The following is a 16,769-nucleotide window of genomic DNA, read 5'->3' on the forward strand; positions in this document are numbered from 1 at the left end:
GTCCCTTATCCTCTTATAGTCCCCTTTCCTGTAGTCAACTCTCCTTTCCCAAATCTCTTGTCCCATGGTCATAAGTTTGAATTCCATCATTGTGTGTGTGTGTGTGTGTGTGTGTGTGTGTGTGTGTGTGTGTGTGTGTGTGTGTGTGTGTGTCTGTGTGTGTGTGTGTGCGTGCGCGCGGGTGCGTGTACTCACCTATTTGTGCTTGCGGGGGTTGAGCTTTGGCTCTTTGGTCCCGCCTCTCAACTGTCAATCAACTGGTGTACAGATTCCTGAGCCTACTGGGCTCTATCATATCTACATTTGAAACAGTGTATGGAGTCAGCCTCCACCACATCACTGCCTAATGCATTCCATCCGTTAACTACTCTGACACTGAAAAAGATCCTTCTAACGTCTCTGTGGCTCATGTGGGTACTCAGTTTCCACCGTGTCCCCTTGTTCGCGTCCCACCAGTGTTGAATAGTTTATCCTTGTTTACCCGGTCGATTCCTCTGAGGATTGTGTAGGTTGTGATCATGTCTCCCCTTACTCTTCTGTCTTCCAGAGTCGTAAGGTGCATTTCCCGCAGCCTTTCCTCGTAACTCATGCCTCTTAGTTCTGGGACTAGTCTAGTGGCATACCTTTGGACTTTTTTCCAGCTTCGTCTTGTGCTTGACAAGGTACGGGCTCCATGCTGGGGCCGCATACTCCAGGATTGGTCTTACATATGTGGTGTACAAGATTTTGAATGATTCCTTACACAGGTTCCTGAACGCTGTTCTGATGTTAGCCAGCCTCGCATATGCCGCAGAAGTTATTCTTTTTATGTGGGCTTCAGGAGACAGGTTTGGTGTGATATCAACTCCTAGATCTTTCTCTCTGTCCTTTTCATTAAGTACTTCATCTCCTATTCTGTATCCTGTGTCTGGCCTCCTGTTTCCACTGCCTAGTTTCATTACTTTGCATTTACTCGGGTTGAACTTCAATAGCCATTTGTTGGACCATTCACTCAATCTGTCTAGGTCATCTTGTAGCCTCCTACTATCGTCCTCAGTTTCAATCCTCCTCATAATTTTTGCATCCTCGGCAAACATTGAGAGAAACGATTCTATACCCTCTGGGAGATCATTTACATATATCAGAAACAGTATAGGTCCAAGGACTGACCCCTGCGGGACTCCACTCGTAACGTCTCGCCAATCTGAGACCTCACCCCCTCACACAGACTCGTTGTCTCCTGTTGCTTAGGTACTCCTGTATCCAATGGAGTACCTTCCCTTTCACTCCAGCCTGCATCTCCAGCTTTTTCACTAGCCTCTTGTGTGGCACTGTATCAAAGGCTTTCTGACAATCCAAAAATATGCAGTCTGCCCACCCTTCTCTTTCTTGCCTTATTTTTGTTGCCTAGTCGTAGAATTCAAATAACCCTGTGAGGCAGGACCTGCCATCCCTGAACCCATGTTGATGCTGTGTTACAAAGTTCTTTCGCTCCAGGTGCTCCACTAGCTTTTTTCGCACAATCTTCTCCATCAGCTTGCATGGTATGCAGGTTAGGGACACTGGCCTGTAATTCAGTGCCTCCTGTCTATCCCCTTTCTTGTATATCGGGACTATGTTAGCTGCTTTCCAAATTTCTGGCAGTTCCCCTGTTGCCAGTGATTTGTTATACACTATGGAGAGTGGTAGGCACAGTTCTTCTGCTCCTTCCTTTAGTATCCAAGGGGAGATTCCATCTGGGCCTATAGCCTTTGTCACGTCCAACTCTAGTAAACACTTCCTTACTTCCCCACTGGTAATCTCAAACTCTTCCAGTGGTTCCTGGTTAGCTATTCCCTCTTATCTCTGGGATTTCTCCTTGCTCTAAGGTGAAGACCTCCTGGAATGTCTTATTCAGTTCCTCACACACTTCCTTGTCGTTTGTAGTGAATCCTTCTGCCCCTATCCTTAATTTCATAACCTGTTCCTTTACTGTTGTTTTTGTCCTGATGTGGCTATGCAGCAATTTAGGCTGAGTCTTTGCCTTGCTTGCGATGTCATTTTCGTATTGTCTTTCTGCCTCTCTTCTCATCCTAACATATTCATTCCTGGCATTCTGGTATCTTTCTCTGCTCTCCAGTGTCCTGTTATTCCTATAGTTTCTCCATATCCTTTTACTTTGCTGCTTAGCTAACCTACATCTCTTTTTAAACCATGAGTTTCTCATCTTCATTTCACTGTTTTCCTTTTGGGCTGGGGCAAACTTGTTTGCTGCGTCCTTGCACTTTTGCGTGATGTAGTTCATCATATCTTGGGCCGTCTTTTCCCTGAGCTCTGTTTCCCATGCTATATCAGCTAGGCATTTTCTTATCTCCTCATAGTTTCCCTTTCGGTATGCTAACCTTTTGGTTTCGGTATCCCTCCTCGAGTTCAATAACCCTTCTTCAATCAGGTACTCAAACACCAATACACTGTGGTCGCTCATTCCTACTGGGTCCTCAAAACTGATTTATCTTATGTCAGAGTGTGTGTGTGTGTGTGTGTGTGTGTGTGTGTGTGTGTGTGTGTGTGTGGGCGGGCTGGTCAAAGGTGCCAGATGTAATCATGACACTTTAATAACTATAATATAAAATACATGTATATATAATGTACACACACACACACATATATATATATATATATAAATATATATATAAATATATATATATATATATATATATATATATATATATATATATATATATATATATATATATATATATATATATATAACTGAAAACTCACACCCCAGAAGTGACTCGAACCCATACTCCCAGGAGCAACGCAACAGGTATGTAGAAGACGCCTTAATCCACTTGACCATCACGACCGGACAATAATGAGGTGATAGCCGAGGCTATTTGAACCACCCCACCGCCGGCACTCGGATAGTAATCTTGGGCATAGCAGGCTTGTTCGCATTTGTGTTCCTCACGTGTGCCCCAAAGAATGAGGTGATTTGGTAAAATGCTATGCCCAAGATTACTATCCGAGTGCCGGCGGTGGGGTGGTTCAAATAGCCTCGGCTATCACCTCATTATTGTCCGGTCGTGATGGCCAAGTGGATTAAGGCGTCTTCTACATACCTGTTGCGTTGCTCCTGGGAGTATGGGTTCGAGTCACTTCTGGGGTGTGAGTTTTCAGTTGCATATTGTCCTGGGGACCATTCAGGCTTGTTCGCATATATATATATATATATATATATATATATATATATATATATATATATATATATATATATATAATTAGTGTGTGTGACACAGACTGTATGAACTCGCTAGCCATAAATTATTTAAAAAAAATAATTTAACCTGACAAAGATTCGAACCTGAGCGGCCAGGATCACCCTGTGGCGTACAGAGTACGATAACCACCTTACTATTGATTGTCAAACGATTGTAGAGGATGATTGGTCGTTTATTTATCTTCTGACAGTAGTTTCTTTACCTTGAATTTCAGTAACTTGATTACTCTTTTTTTGTTTGTTTCTTAATCCCGAGAGTAAGAATATAGTTAGAAGCATAGATAGCTTATGCTATCTATAGGGACAACAAAGCCACCATTGCCATCATATTTAACCAAATATGTTTAAAGCAACGCCTGCTGCCCAAGAATGCAAACATAAAAATATATATTTATTTATTTTACTTAAGCTGCTGTAAATATTATTCTAATATTATTACTGTTATTGTTATTACTAGTACTACTACTACTACTAATAATAATAATAATAATAATAATAATAAAGTGGGTTAAAAGCCTGGTGCAGACAGACGACAACGATGTTTAAATTCAGGATTCCAGTGGCGGGTTTGCCTGCCGTGGCTACATCCCTCATGGTGGGAAAGTTTAAAAGGGCTATCAGTCAAGGTAATTACGGGCGAAAGTCAGGGGAAAGTGAACTCAGAATTGGAAAATAATGTGTTTAATGAGCTTTTGAGGCGGAGTGGGTTGGATCCTTCATTCCCCGCGCACCGCACTGAACGGTTGGCGGCGTTCGTTCTTTGTTTATTTTTTCGTCTCTTGGTCCAGCTTCCTGGACCTGCGTGTGTATGATATTGAAAAGGATGTGTAATGTATTTTTAGAGTGTAGTTCTTTGTCTATTGGGTATATTTTATTGGTCATATACAGCAACTCCGGCTTCCGAGAACATCTCATGCGGAAGAGCCGATCAGTTTGGTTTTATCGCTTGAAGCCTATCCTCCAACCCCGCTATTCTGATCTCCCACCTGTTTACCGGGTATGAAGAATGTTACACCCACTATGTACACTTCTGGAGTGTTACACTCTACCACCAAACACACTCACTGAGACCCTCAAGAACAGCCAGAGTGTAAGTACCAATCTGGTTTGTTTTACGTCGCCATATGTGTCGGCCAGAAGCTATTTCCCGCCAAAATAACAGCTGATATTTTAGGCGGGAAATAATCGGCGCGGGAACAGCTGCAAACATAAACAAGACCGTGTTCGATTTACAAGGCACCTCTCTTAATTGCATCGGTAGTGTGCTAACGCGTTCGACTCCGTTTGGTCCTGGTTTTTTCTTCTGTGCATTATACGTATATGGTTCTCTGAACGCGATCATATTGGTTCTTTCTTCGTAATGGCAATAAAAGAAGATTTTTGTTTGTTCCAGTTTTGACAGATATAGCCCCACGCATGTTATTCATGTGGTGTTTGTATAAAATTATTTATTTTGTTTATATATATATATATATATATATATATATATATATATATATATATATATATATATATATATATATATATATATATGTCGTACCTAATAGCCAGAACGCACTTCTCAGCCTACTATTCAAGGCCCGATTTGCCTAATAAGCCAAGTTTTCATGAATTAATATTTTTTCGTCTACCTAACCTACCTAACCTAACCTAACCTAGCTTTTTTTGGCTACCTAACCTAACCTTACCTATAAATATAGGTTAGGTTAGGTTAGGTAGGGTTGGTTAGGTTCGGTCATATATCTACGTTAATTTTAACTCCAATAAAAAAAAATTGACCTCATACATAGAGAAAAGGGTTGCTTTATCATTTCATAAGAAAATAATTATAGTAAATATATTAATTCAGGAAAACTAGGCTTATTAGGCAAATCGGGCCTTGAATAGTAGGCTGAGAAGTGAGTTCTGGCTACTAGGTACGACATATATATATATATATATATATATATATATATATATATATATATATATATATATATATATATATATATATATATATATATATTATTATAATGTTGGAGGCCACATGAGGAAGGAAGGAGGGGGAGGGTTAAGGGAGGAAAAGAAGGGACAAAGGGGAGTGTAGGGAGATGGGGGTAGTGGGAGAGAAGGGAAAATGAGAGAGATGGAAGGAAAGTGGAGTAGATGTTGAAAACGTTGAAAACGAAGGAAAAGAGGAAAAAGTGGGAAAGAAGAGTGGGCGAGATATACTATCCCGGGCACCGCCGGGTACCCCTCCAAGTGCATGTGTGTATTCAACAATTTGTGCCTGCCGGATCAAGCATTAGCTCTTGGACCCCGCCTCTCTAGCCTTCACCTATCTAAAGCAATGATCTCTGGCTTATTGCCATTTAAATTATGAATGGAGTTTGCTTCCACAACCTGCTCCTTTAAGTCATTCCACTTTCCCACCACTCTTACGCTAAATGAAAACTTTCTAACATCTCTATGACTTACGAGTCTCAAGCTTCCAGGTCCCCTCGTTCTATTGGTGTTGTGAACATTGTGTACTCACCTAGTTGTGCTTGCGGGGGTTGAGCTTTGGCTCTTTGGTCCCGCCTCTCAACCGTCAATCAACTGGTTTACAGATTCCTGAGCCTACTGGACTCTATTATATCTACATTTGAAACTGTGTATGGAGTCAGCCTCCACCACATCACTTCCTAGTGCATTCCATTTATTAACTACTCTGACACTGAAAAAATTTCTTTCTAACGTCTCTGTGGTTCATCTGGGTACTAAGTTTCCACTTGTGTCCCCTTGTTCGTGTTCCACCAGTGCTGAAGTGTGTCTTTATCTACCCTGCCAGTTCCCCCTGAGAATTTTGTAGGTGGTTATCATGTCTCCCCTTACTCTTCTGTTTTCCAGGTACGTGAGGTTCAACTCCTTTAGCTTTTCCTCGTAGCTCATTCCTCTCAGTTCCGGGACGAGCCTGGTGGCATACCGCTGAATCTTCTGTAACTTTGTCTTGTGTGTGTGTGTGTGTGTATACATATATGTGTGAGTGTAATATATTTATTGTGTGTATATATAATTTGGAAACCACTGTCTCGAGGAGATATTACAAATTTTTCATCGTACCAAAGCTTATTATGACCAGACAGGCAGGGATCTAAAACCCCGCATCACAGAACACAAGAAGTCTGTTAGACATGACCACTCAGCTTTATATAAACATGTGAGGCCGATCACAAAATTATAAAGGATGATTCTTGTATAATTAATACCCCACTCTGTGGCTTTGGAAGAAAAATAATAGCATCTACTTTTTTAAACAATAATCCAAATTTGCATATCTCCTGAGTGCAGTGGTTACCAATTGTTTGTTATTTATTTATTATGCACCCCATTCCATCCCGTGGGCGGTGGTGGAATTGGTTATAGACCAGATTGATTGATTGATGAAGATTAAGCCACCCCCAAGAGGTGACACGGACATGAATAGCCCGTAATTACAGACTAGATTTGGTGAGCGATTATGTAACAAGGAGGTTATTACCCCAATGCTTTCACCTCTCCCCCGGACACCTGACTTGACTACAGTCATAATTCTCGCTAGGCCATTTACACCAGAGAGTAGCAGAAGGTTCGCCCTCTGCAGTATGGTATCTTCACACCACCAAGTTAGACAGGTTAAATATCCCTAGAGAAATCCACAGGAAAATAGCAGTTCGGTTATATAGACTACGTCTAGGTTACAGATGCAACTGGGAGATTGGTGAACCCAAGGATTGGGAATGCATCTTCTGCCAAACAATCACAGAAAAGTCACTACTTCACTATGTCCTGGAATGTGAAGCAACCAACGACCTTAGAAGAGCTTTAAGAGTCCGTGAATCATGCAGTAACCACCCTGAAGCAATCAACACTGTCACTCTTCTGGTCAAAAAAGGTGTCCAGCAGCTGGACACCCTCATGAACACTGTCAAGCAGTGTCCTCCCCAGCGATAGCAGCCATATAGTATGTACTGACGCTTTAAATGGCAATTCAGCACACAATATATCCTTTCACGACCTAAGATCACATTCACTCCTAAAAATCTAACACGGGCTATTCATGTCCGTGCCACCTCTTAATCGTGGTGGCTTAATCTTTATCAATCAATCAATCTTATTCCTCACTCACTGCTGAAGAGGATCCCGGTTGATATCGAAATATACAGTCTACATACATTTCCTCGTGTTTTCAAAATAGTGGTTTATTATTTATATATATACACGATGAAATAACTATGCCCAAGCTTACCGCCAAGTGCCGTCGGGATGTTGGGGATATAGCCTCGGCTACCAACGTTTTTTGTACGGTCTAGGTTGGTCAAGTGGTTAAGGTACCATGTACGCATGTACGCCAGTTGCATAGTGCTCCTGGCTGGGTTCGAGTCACTTCTGGGGTGTAGAGTTTTCAGTTGCATATATGCTTGGGGACCATTCAAGCTTGTTCGCCTATATATATGTATGTATATATATATATATATATATATATATATATATATATATATATATATATATATATATATATATATAATATTTTCTCAATGCCAAAATCATAAAACGTGAATAATTGACAAAAAAAGGAGTTTAGGAATTCGTACTTGAGCGCTGACGAGTACTAAAGAACACGAGTTTCCTGGAACCCAACGGTAAAAATCCCTCCATCTTCCCCTCCCTGCCTCCTTACCCATTCCTTCCCCTTCCCTTCCCCTTCCCTTCTCCCTCCCCACATTTTCCACCCCCCCCCCCTTCCTCCTAACCCTCCCCCCTCCCTCGTCCCCGGGATCGATCATGGTGTGGTTGTGACACCCGGTGTAAGCAATACACACTTCTCACCCTCCCTCCTTTCCCACTCTTTTCTTCCTTTCCCATTCTTGGTTTAGAATTATCCCTTTTCCACCCTCGGTAACCCATTCCGTTCCCTTCCTGTTCTAGAGTCATGTGTTTTTCCTCCCTTGTTATAATGAATGACCTTGATCCAAGTGATCAGCATGGAACAGGATATATATATATTTGTTTTGAGATATATACAAGAGTTGTTACATTCTTGTACAGCCACTAGTACGCGTAGCGTTTCGGGCAAGTCCTTAATCCTATGGTCCCTGGAATACGATCCCCGCCGCGAAGAATCGTTGTTACAACCAAGTACACATTTTACTGTTGAGTTAAACTGAGGCTACAGTTAAGGATTTGTTCTCAGTAAATCCTTCCCGGCCAGGATACGAACCCATGAGAAAGCGCTCGCGGAACGCCAGGCGAGTGTCTTACCACTACACCACGGAGACTGTGGTCGACGTGGCCACACCCGGAACTCACGATATCTTCACACAAACAGACTATCTGCAGAGATAGCCCGACCAACGATAACACCAAGATAACACATTCCTAGACATCGACGAAGCACAACTTAACAAGTAGTTGCACCCATCAACAACCATCACACACTCACGACCATTCTACCATGCTCAACACCCAGGCACAACATGCTTCTTATCTTGAGGTTATCTTGAGATGGTTTCGGGGCTATTAGTGTCCCCGCCGCCCGGTCCTCGACCAGGCCTCCACCCCCAGGAAGCAGCCCGTGACAGCTGACTAACACCCAGGTACCTAATTTACTGCTAAGTAACAGGGGCATAGGGTGAAAGAAACTCTGCCCATTGTTTCTCGCCGGCGCCTGGGATCGAACCTAGGACCACAGGATCACAAGTCCCGCGTGCTGTCCGCTCGGCCGACTGGCTCCCTGTAACACCTAGTGCTCCTAATAGAACGGCGAATTTTGACGTATACTCCGCCTAAGGCCAAAAATGGTCGTAGTAGGAAATGATAGCGGCTCGTGAAATAAACATACTGTCCCGTTTTCTGTTTTTAGTCCTCTGGTAGGTTAGGGTAAGGGGGGACTTTAGTGCGACAGTTTGTTGACATTGAGGGATACCTTAAGAGGTCGGGCTGAAATAACCGGCACTGCCCCAACCATCATTAACTGGTAAAGACCTTATATTTGATCTAATTAACCCTCCATTGTTATATATATTCCGCTGTTCCAGCTAACTTGTATCCACTTTCCTGCTGTCTCTGAATATGATGACAAGCTCAACGAAACGCGCCTCTTAGCATAAGGAATGTATAAAAATGTCTGAAAAAATCTAACGCTTTCAGTAACATACACACTGTTTAACATAGGTGGTACGCGAACAAGGGGACACAGGTGGACACTGAGTACCCACATGAGCCACAGGGACGTTAGAAAGAACTTTTTCAGTGTCAAAGTAGTTAACAGGTGAAATGCATTAGGCAGTGATGTGGTGGAGCTGACTCCATACATAGTTTCAAATGTGATATGATAGAGCCCAGTAGGCTCAGGAACCTGTACACCAGTTGATTGACAGTTGAGGGGTGGGACCAAAGAGCCAGAGCTGAACCCAAAGGGTTCGAGTCACTTCTGGGGTGTGGAGTTTTCATTTGCATATTTGCTTGCGGACCAGTCAAGCTTATTCCTATTTCTGTTGCTCACGTGGCCCCATTAAAATGAAGTGATTTGATGAAATAGCTATGCCCAAGATTACCATCAGAGTGCCGCCGGGAGGGTGGTCAAATAGCTTCGGCTATCACCTCTTTATGTGCGGTCACTGATGGTCGAGTGGATTAAGGCACAGTGACACCAGTTGCAATGTGTGCTCCTGGAGGTCCGGGTTTGAGTCATTTCTGGGGTGTGGAGTTTTCATATATATATATATATATATATATATATATATATATATATATATATATATATATATATATATATATATATATAACATATATATATATATATATATATATATATATATATATATATATATATATATATATATATATATATATATATATAATATTTATTTTGGTAGCAGTCTTTCTTGTAAACATATGTTGTTGACTATAACCGAAAGGGTAAGATTAATGATTCTAACACGAATCTCCTCAATATTTCTTACGTTTTTCTTCACTGTCGAGGGAAGTTGAAAAACTAACTCTCCAAATTTCCTTTTTAAACTTTATTATAGTCTGACGCTTGGGGACGCATTTCGCAAGGTACACCTTACATTTTCAAAGACAATTTTACCGTGTTAAACATCGGATTAACACGGTAAACTCTTTGGGTGAGGTGGTGAATGAATGCCATAAGAAGAGGGTATTAAATATATCAATTAATAAATGGATCAGGGTATATTAGTAGGGTCATTGGATGCTGTGTCTACCTTGGCTCTGGGTCTTGAAGTGGGTAGAATGTAATTATGTGTTAGCTGGTTGATGATTGCTGGTCTGGACTTCTTAATATGTAGTGTCTCCTGTTGTCGTTATATCTGTCGAATATTTTGACATATATATATTTAATGACAATCTTTATAATGTATTTTGTAAATGACACAGTTAACACTACGAGGGCTGTGTCTAACCAATAATTTCCCAACTGTATTTTCATAATTAAAGAACACATGTATATCAAAAAGTTAAAATTATATTGCCAAGGTCTCAGGGCAAGATAACGAACTATTTAGGGGTGTCTCGCTGTCCACACAGATGTTGACTGGAGGCCACAAGCCGGGCCATCTTTAAGTATCCGCTTAGCACATTTTGCGGGAGCTGGCAGGTCACATACATACAAGACCAGACCTCTGCGTCAGTGTGAGAAATGAACATTTTGAAGTGTGTGTGTGTTTCCCATCGTTTAACTGAGACAGACTGGAGACTGCAACAAACTACCTGACGTCACATGTGTTTGGGAATGTTATCAGTTGACCATGTATGGTGTTACTGTGCCGCCTCTTGTAACAGGCCTCAAGGGTTACCTATCCTGGTGTTATCTCCATTTCTCTGTCCATTCCCAGCCGTGACCTGTCACGAGCTGTGTCATACAGCTGCGCTTGTCAAGGATTAAACTTTGGCTGAGTGGTCCGCACGTGAGACGTCACCTCCTTGTCTTGTTTGGTCACGTGACTCTACCAGGGATTGTGGCCATCCCCCCCCCTCTTACCCCACCCCAGGATGGCCCCCCCCCTTTGGACTCCCCCCCTTGGACTCCCCCCCCCTTGGACTCCCCCCCCTTGGACTCCCCCCCCTTGGACTCCCCCCCCCCTTGGACTCCCCCCCCTTGGACTCCCCCCCCCCATTCTCCTCAAATGTTGCGCCAATATTTCCTTGATTTGTCAGTGATAAGGTGTCCAGTTCCATCAGGTATATATCCTGATATACCCAGGTATATATGTATTCTCATCCCATGAGAATTCTGACCTTATGGCCCCAGGAGGCGGAGCCGGATGGTAACTTAGGTGTGAAAATTTTAGTGGAATTTGAGTGTGGTTTTGGCAGTGCTGGCGGAGGGCTTCCATTGATTGCAATGATGAATTAATTGGTTTCAAGTAATTATCATTAAAATAAAGCTTCCAAGTCTCTGATTTTCATGTCTTCGAACCCTCTCCTCGGGGTCAGGACACTCTTAAGTACATTTATGAGGAGTGGTGGCAGCGTTTAACGATCTTACGAGCTTGCATATAATTATCCTTGTTTTAAGATGTAATATAGTTATCTTGAGATGATTTCGGGGCTTTAGTGTCCCCGCGGCCCGGTCCTCGACCAGGCATCCACCCCCAGGAAGCAGCCCGTGACAGCTGACTAACACCCAGGTACCTATTTACTGCTAGGTAACAGGGGCATTCAGGGTGAAACTTTGCCCATTTGTTTCTGCCTCGTGCGGGAATCGAACCCGCGCCACAGAATTACGAGTCCTGCGCGCTATCCACCAGGCTACGAGGCCCCCTAGTATAGTTAGTATAACATACAGGTCTCCCGTCCAGCGTGCTAATTCTGCCCTCGTATGGAATGACCCCCGTGGGTGACCACTGAGAGGGTGGACGCGGTTTTTTTTTGAGATATATACAAGAGTTGTTACATTCTTGTACAGCCACTAGTACGCGTAGCGTTTCGGGCAAGTCCTTAATCCTAAGGGTCCCTGGAATACGATTTCCTGCCGCGAAGAATCGTTTTTTCATCCAAGTACACATTTTACTGTTGTGTTAAACAGAGGCTACAGTTAAGGAATTGCGCCCAGTAAATCCTCCCCGGCCAGGATACGAACCCATGACTTAGCGCTCGCGGAACGCCAGGCGAGTGTCTTACCACTACACCACGGAGACTGCGTTATATTTCATGACGTACTGGGAGTGAGGCTTTAGTTATTAAGGGGATATTAAGTAGCAGATGTTACAATAGCGGACACACCAACCCTTTGTCTACCCCTTTTACTCTCATTATACCCTTCATTCATTATCCTTTCTCCATTAGTCTACCCTTTATCCCATCTTCTATCTCACTAGACTTTCCCTTTTCACTCCTTTCTCCTCCACCTCTCTCACTCTTATCTCACTCATTCTCCTCCACCTCTCTCACTCTTATCTCCCTCATTCTCCTCCACCTCTCTCACTCTTATCTCCCTCATTCTCCTTCACCTCTCACTGTCATCTCTTCCTTTTTCCTCATATGCTGTTCTTCTCTTTCAATCTCTCCTCCATTTGCCCCCTTCGTTACAGTGGTACCAGCAGTGGTCCAGTCATTAACAATTACCAGAGATTCGTGCGTCCTAGAAATTAATAACTAAGTGTATAACCTTAAGTCCAGACACGTCAGCGTGGCTTACAAGGGTTCCGCTCTGGAAGCTGTTGATGGGACATCACTCACTCGGTCCTCTGCATAGATTTCAGGGGTGTTCAAACGTGTTAGTTTTGTAGAACAATCTTGTTCATCAGATTGTCGGGGGAGAGTCAGTGAGGCTCTGCTGGGTTCTCCAGGGCACGGAAGAGCCAAGAAGGAAAGGGAGTAGATGTGTTTTGTCCTTCCCAGAAGCTGCCTTCAGCATTGCTTCGGAAATGTTCACTATGAGGTTATCCCGTTTGGTCTGGTTAGAGTCTCCTGGAAAAGTTAGTCGTGGTGAAGAGCTTTAAAGTTGCCTCCTTCAGTGTAAGTCCTACTGGTTGGCGCCTTCAGCGAATTTGGGGATCAAAAACTCCAGTGGAGTCTCTTGGGTACTCTGGTAGGATCTTTTTCAACTAATTCACTCTCAGTCTGAGTGAAGACTGTAATACCATCGAGTCTGAGATCATTGTTTAGTCCCATTGGCCATCTTTCAGGAAGAGGTTTAACACTTTCATGGCTTATGCTTTTAGGAGTTTGTTACACTGTTAATTTTGGACTGTCGAAGGAGGGAGCACATCTTAAGAAATAGGTAATCCTGGGTACAGCCAGGCACCTTGTGTGGAGTACACAGCCTCGTGGGCATCCAAAACACCAATTCTTTCTTCCATCCTCCTCAGGTCGTTCAGCTTTTCTTCGAGAACTACCTTAATGGCGTTCGAGCCCAGAGGTGCCCCTAGCAGCACACTGTTGGTGGGAGCGATCACTGGGGCTCCTGGCAATATAGTTCGTACTGCATCTATGATTGGTTGGCTGGATGAGATGATTTCACACTTTGATGGGTTTAATGCGAGTGCTAACTCCTCTGACTTAGATTTCCTCAGCTGTAGATCCCCTAGAAGAGACCCCTGTGTCCCTGCCAGGATGCCATCGTCCAGGGACCAACTGTTGAGCTCGCTGATCAACCTCTTTAGCAGCCATGCAGAAAAGGAAAGAGGCAAGGGTATCTCCCTGCTGGACACCTGTGGAACACTTCATATATATATATATATATATATATATATATATATATATATATATATATATATATATATATATATATATATATTATACACAATATATACACACGCACACACACACGCACATGGACACGCACATGCGCACACATGTGCGCATGAAAATGGTCTAGAAAATGGCTGCTAAAGTTCAACTCAGAAAAGTGTAAGGTGATGAAATTAGGTGAAGGGAGCAGAAGGCTGAACACAAGGTATCATCTGGGAGGTGAAATCCTGCAAGAGTCAAATAGAGAGAAAGATCTGGGGGTTGATATCACACCGAACCTGTCCCCAGAGGCCCACATCAAAAGAATATCATCAGCGGCATATGCTAGACTGGCCAGCATAAGAACTGCCTTTAGAAACTTGTGTAAGGAATCGTTCAGGATCCTGTTTACCACTTATGTAAGACCAATCCTGGAGTATGCAGCTCCAGCCTGGAGTCCATACCTAGTTAAAAACAAGACAAAGTTAGAGAAGATTCAGCGGTATGCCACCAGGCTCGTCCCGGAACTGAGAGGAATGAGCTACGAGGAAAGGCTAAAGGAGCTGAACCTCACATCCCTGGAAAACAGAAGAGTAAGGGGAGACATGATAACCACCTACAAAATTCTCAGGGGAATTGACAGGGTGGACAAAGACAAACTCTTCAGCACGGGTGGGACACGAACAAGGGGACACAGGTGGAAACTTAGTACCCAGATGAGTCACAGAGACGTTAGGAGGAATTTTTTCAGTGTCAGAGTAGTCAATAAATGGAATGCATTAGGCAGTGATGTGGTGGAGGCTGACTCCATACACAGTTTCAAGTGTAGATATGATAGAGCCCAATAGGCTCAGGAATCTGTACACTAGTTGATTGACAGTTGAGAGGCGGGACCAAAGAGCCAAAGCTCAACCCCCGCAAGCACAATTAGATGAGTACACACGCGCGCGCACACACACACACACACACACACACACACACACACACACACACACACACACACACACACACACACTCTCTCTCTCTCTCTCTCTCTCTCTCTCTCTCTCTCTCTCTCTCTCTCTCTCTCTCTCTCTCTCTCTCTCTCTCTCTCTCTCTCTCTCTCTCTCTCTCTCTCTGCTGTTAGTGGTGAGGTGAGTTGTTATTGGGTGGGTGAGTGAGTATTGGGTAGGAAAAATGAACTGACTCTGCCTTAAGACGCAACTTTGGCGCCAATTTCGGATGGGCCAGCGACCCTGTTCATTAGGATTGGAGTGTAAACCAAGTAGAGTCTAAGACCTGAGGAAAGTATGTACCCTCTACGTCATCGCTACTTTTTAAACGGATCTAACCGGCTGTAACGTCACTATGACGTCATAATGATCGTCACCTATGCTGCCAGCATTCTGAAGTGCAAGTGAACACTACTGTACATGAAAGGAGAGCTACGATGCTTCGGTCTGTCCTGGGTCACGTACGTGGGTGTGTATACTCACCTAGTTGTGCTTGCGGGGGTTGAGCTTTGGCTCTTTGGTCCCGCCTCTCAACTGTCAATCAACTGGTGTACAGGTTCCTGAGTCCTACTGGGCTCTATCATATCTACATTTGAAACTGTGTATGGAGTCAGCCTCCACCACATCACTGCCTAATGCATTCCAGCTGTTAACTACTCTGACACTGAAAATGTTCTTTCTAACGTCTCTGTGGCTCATGTGGGTACTCAGTCTCCACCTGTGTCCCCTTGTTCGCGTACCACCCGTGTTTAACAGTTTAACCTTATCTACGCTGTCAATTCCTCTGAGAATTTTGTAGGCAGTGATCATGTCTCCCTTTACTCTTCTGTCTTCCAGTGTCGTGAGATGCATTTCCCGCAGCCTTTCTTGTGTGTGTGTGTGTGTGTGTGTGTGTGTGTGTGTGTGTGTGTGTGTGTGTGTGTGTGTGTGTGTGTGAAGCTGTTGAAGTCTGATTCACCCTAGAACATTGAACCAGTTCCTCATTAACGGAAGTTTGTTGCTTCTAAAACCTGGAAACAAAATTCCTTTCCGCGAGTCCTTCTCGATCATTTATCCCCCGTTCAAGTTAAGGCTCTTCAACCATCCTAAGCACGAGATGTGTCGAGCAATGCTAATGGAACCTACCTTGAGGTTACCTTGAGGTGCTTCCGGGGCTTAGCGTCCCCGCGGCCCGGTCGTCGACCAGGCCTCCTGGTTGCCGGACTGATCAACCAGGCTGTTGGACGCGGCTGCTCGCAGCCTAGACCCAATGCACCACCGTGCATGGTAAACTGGTGTATGGCGACGCCTGTGCACTCTCCCCTCTCTTAAGCAGCCCATCATAGTAGAGGAGATCTCCAGTACCAGCCATGTGACCTCTGAGTGTACAGCTTTAGCGCGCATTAGAGAGCATTTCCAAGAGCAGCTTATTGATAATCCATAAGAAGCATTCCAGGACGCAGCCAAGTTCATCACTTGCCCCCCCCCCCTAACGCTGATCTCTCTGACTGTAGTGACCCGTGTGTAGTGTCTGCCTCACTATCTCTCTGAGGTCGGGAGAGCTTATTACAGTGACTCACATGACCATTCTTGTGTGTTAAGGACGACGCCTTGTGTCTAGCCTTCGTGTACAGGTCACCACGTGTACAGGTCACCACGTGTACAGGTCACCACGTGTACAGGTTACCACGGGTACAGGTCACCACGTGTACAGGTCACCACGTGTACAGGTCACCACGTGTACAGGTCACCACGTGTACAGGACACCACGTGTACAGGTCACCACGTGTATAGGTCACCACGTGTACAGGTCACCACGTGTACAGGTCACCACGTGTACAGGACACCACGGGTACAGGTCA

Source organism: Procambarus clarkii, chromosome 1 (assembly GCF_040958095.1).
Source record: "Procambarus clarkii isolate CNS0578487 chromosome 1, FALCON_Pclarkii_2.0, whole genome shotgun sequence".
Taxonomy (NCBI): domain Eukaryota; kingdom Metazoa; phylum Arthropoda; class Malacostraca; order Decapoda; family Cambaridae; genus Procambarus; species Procambarus clarkii.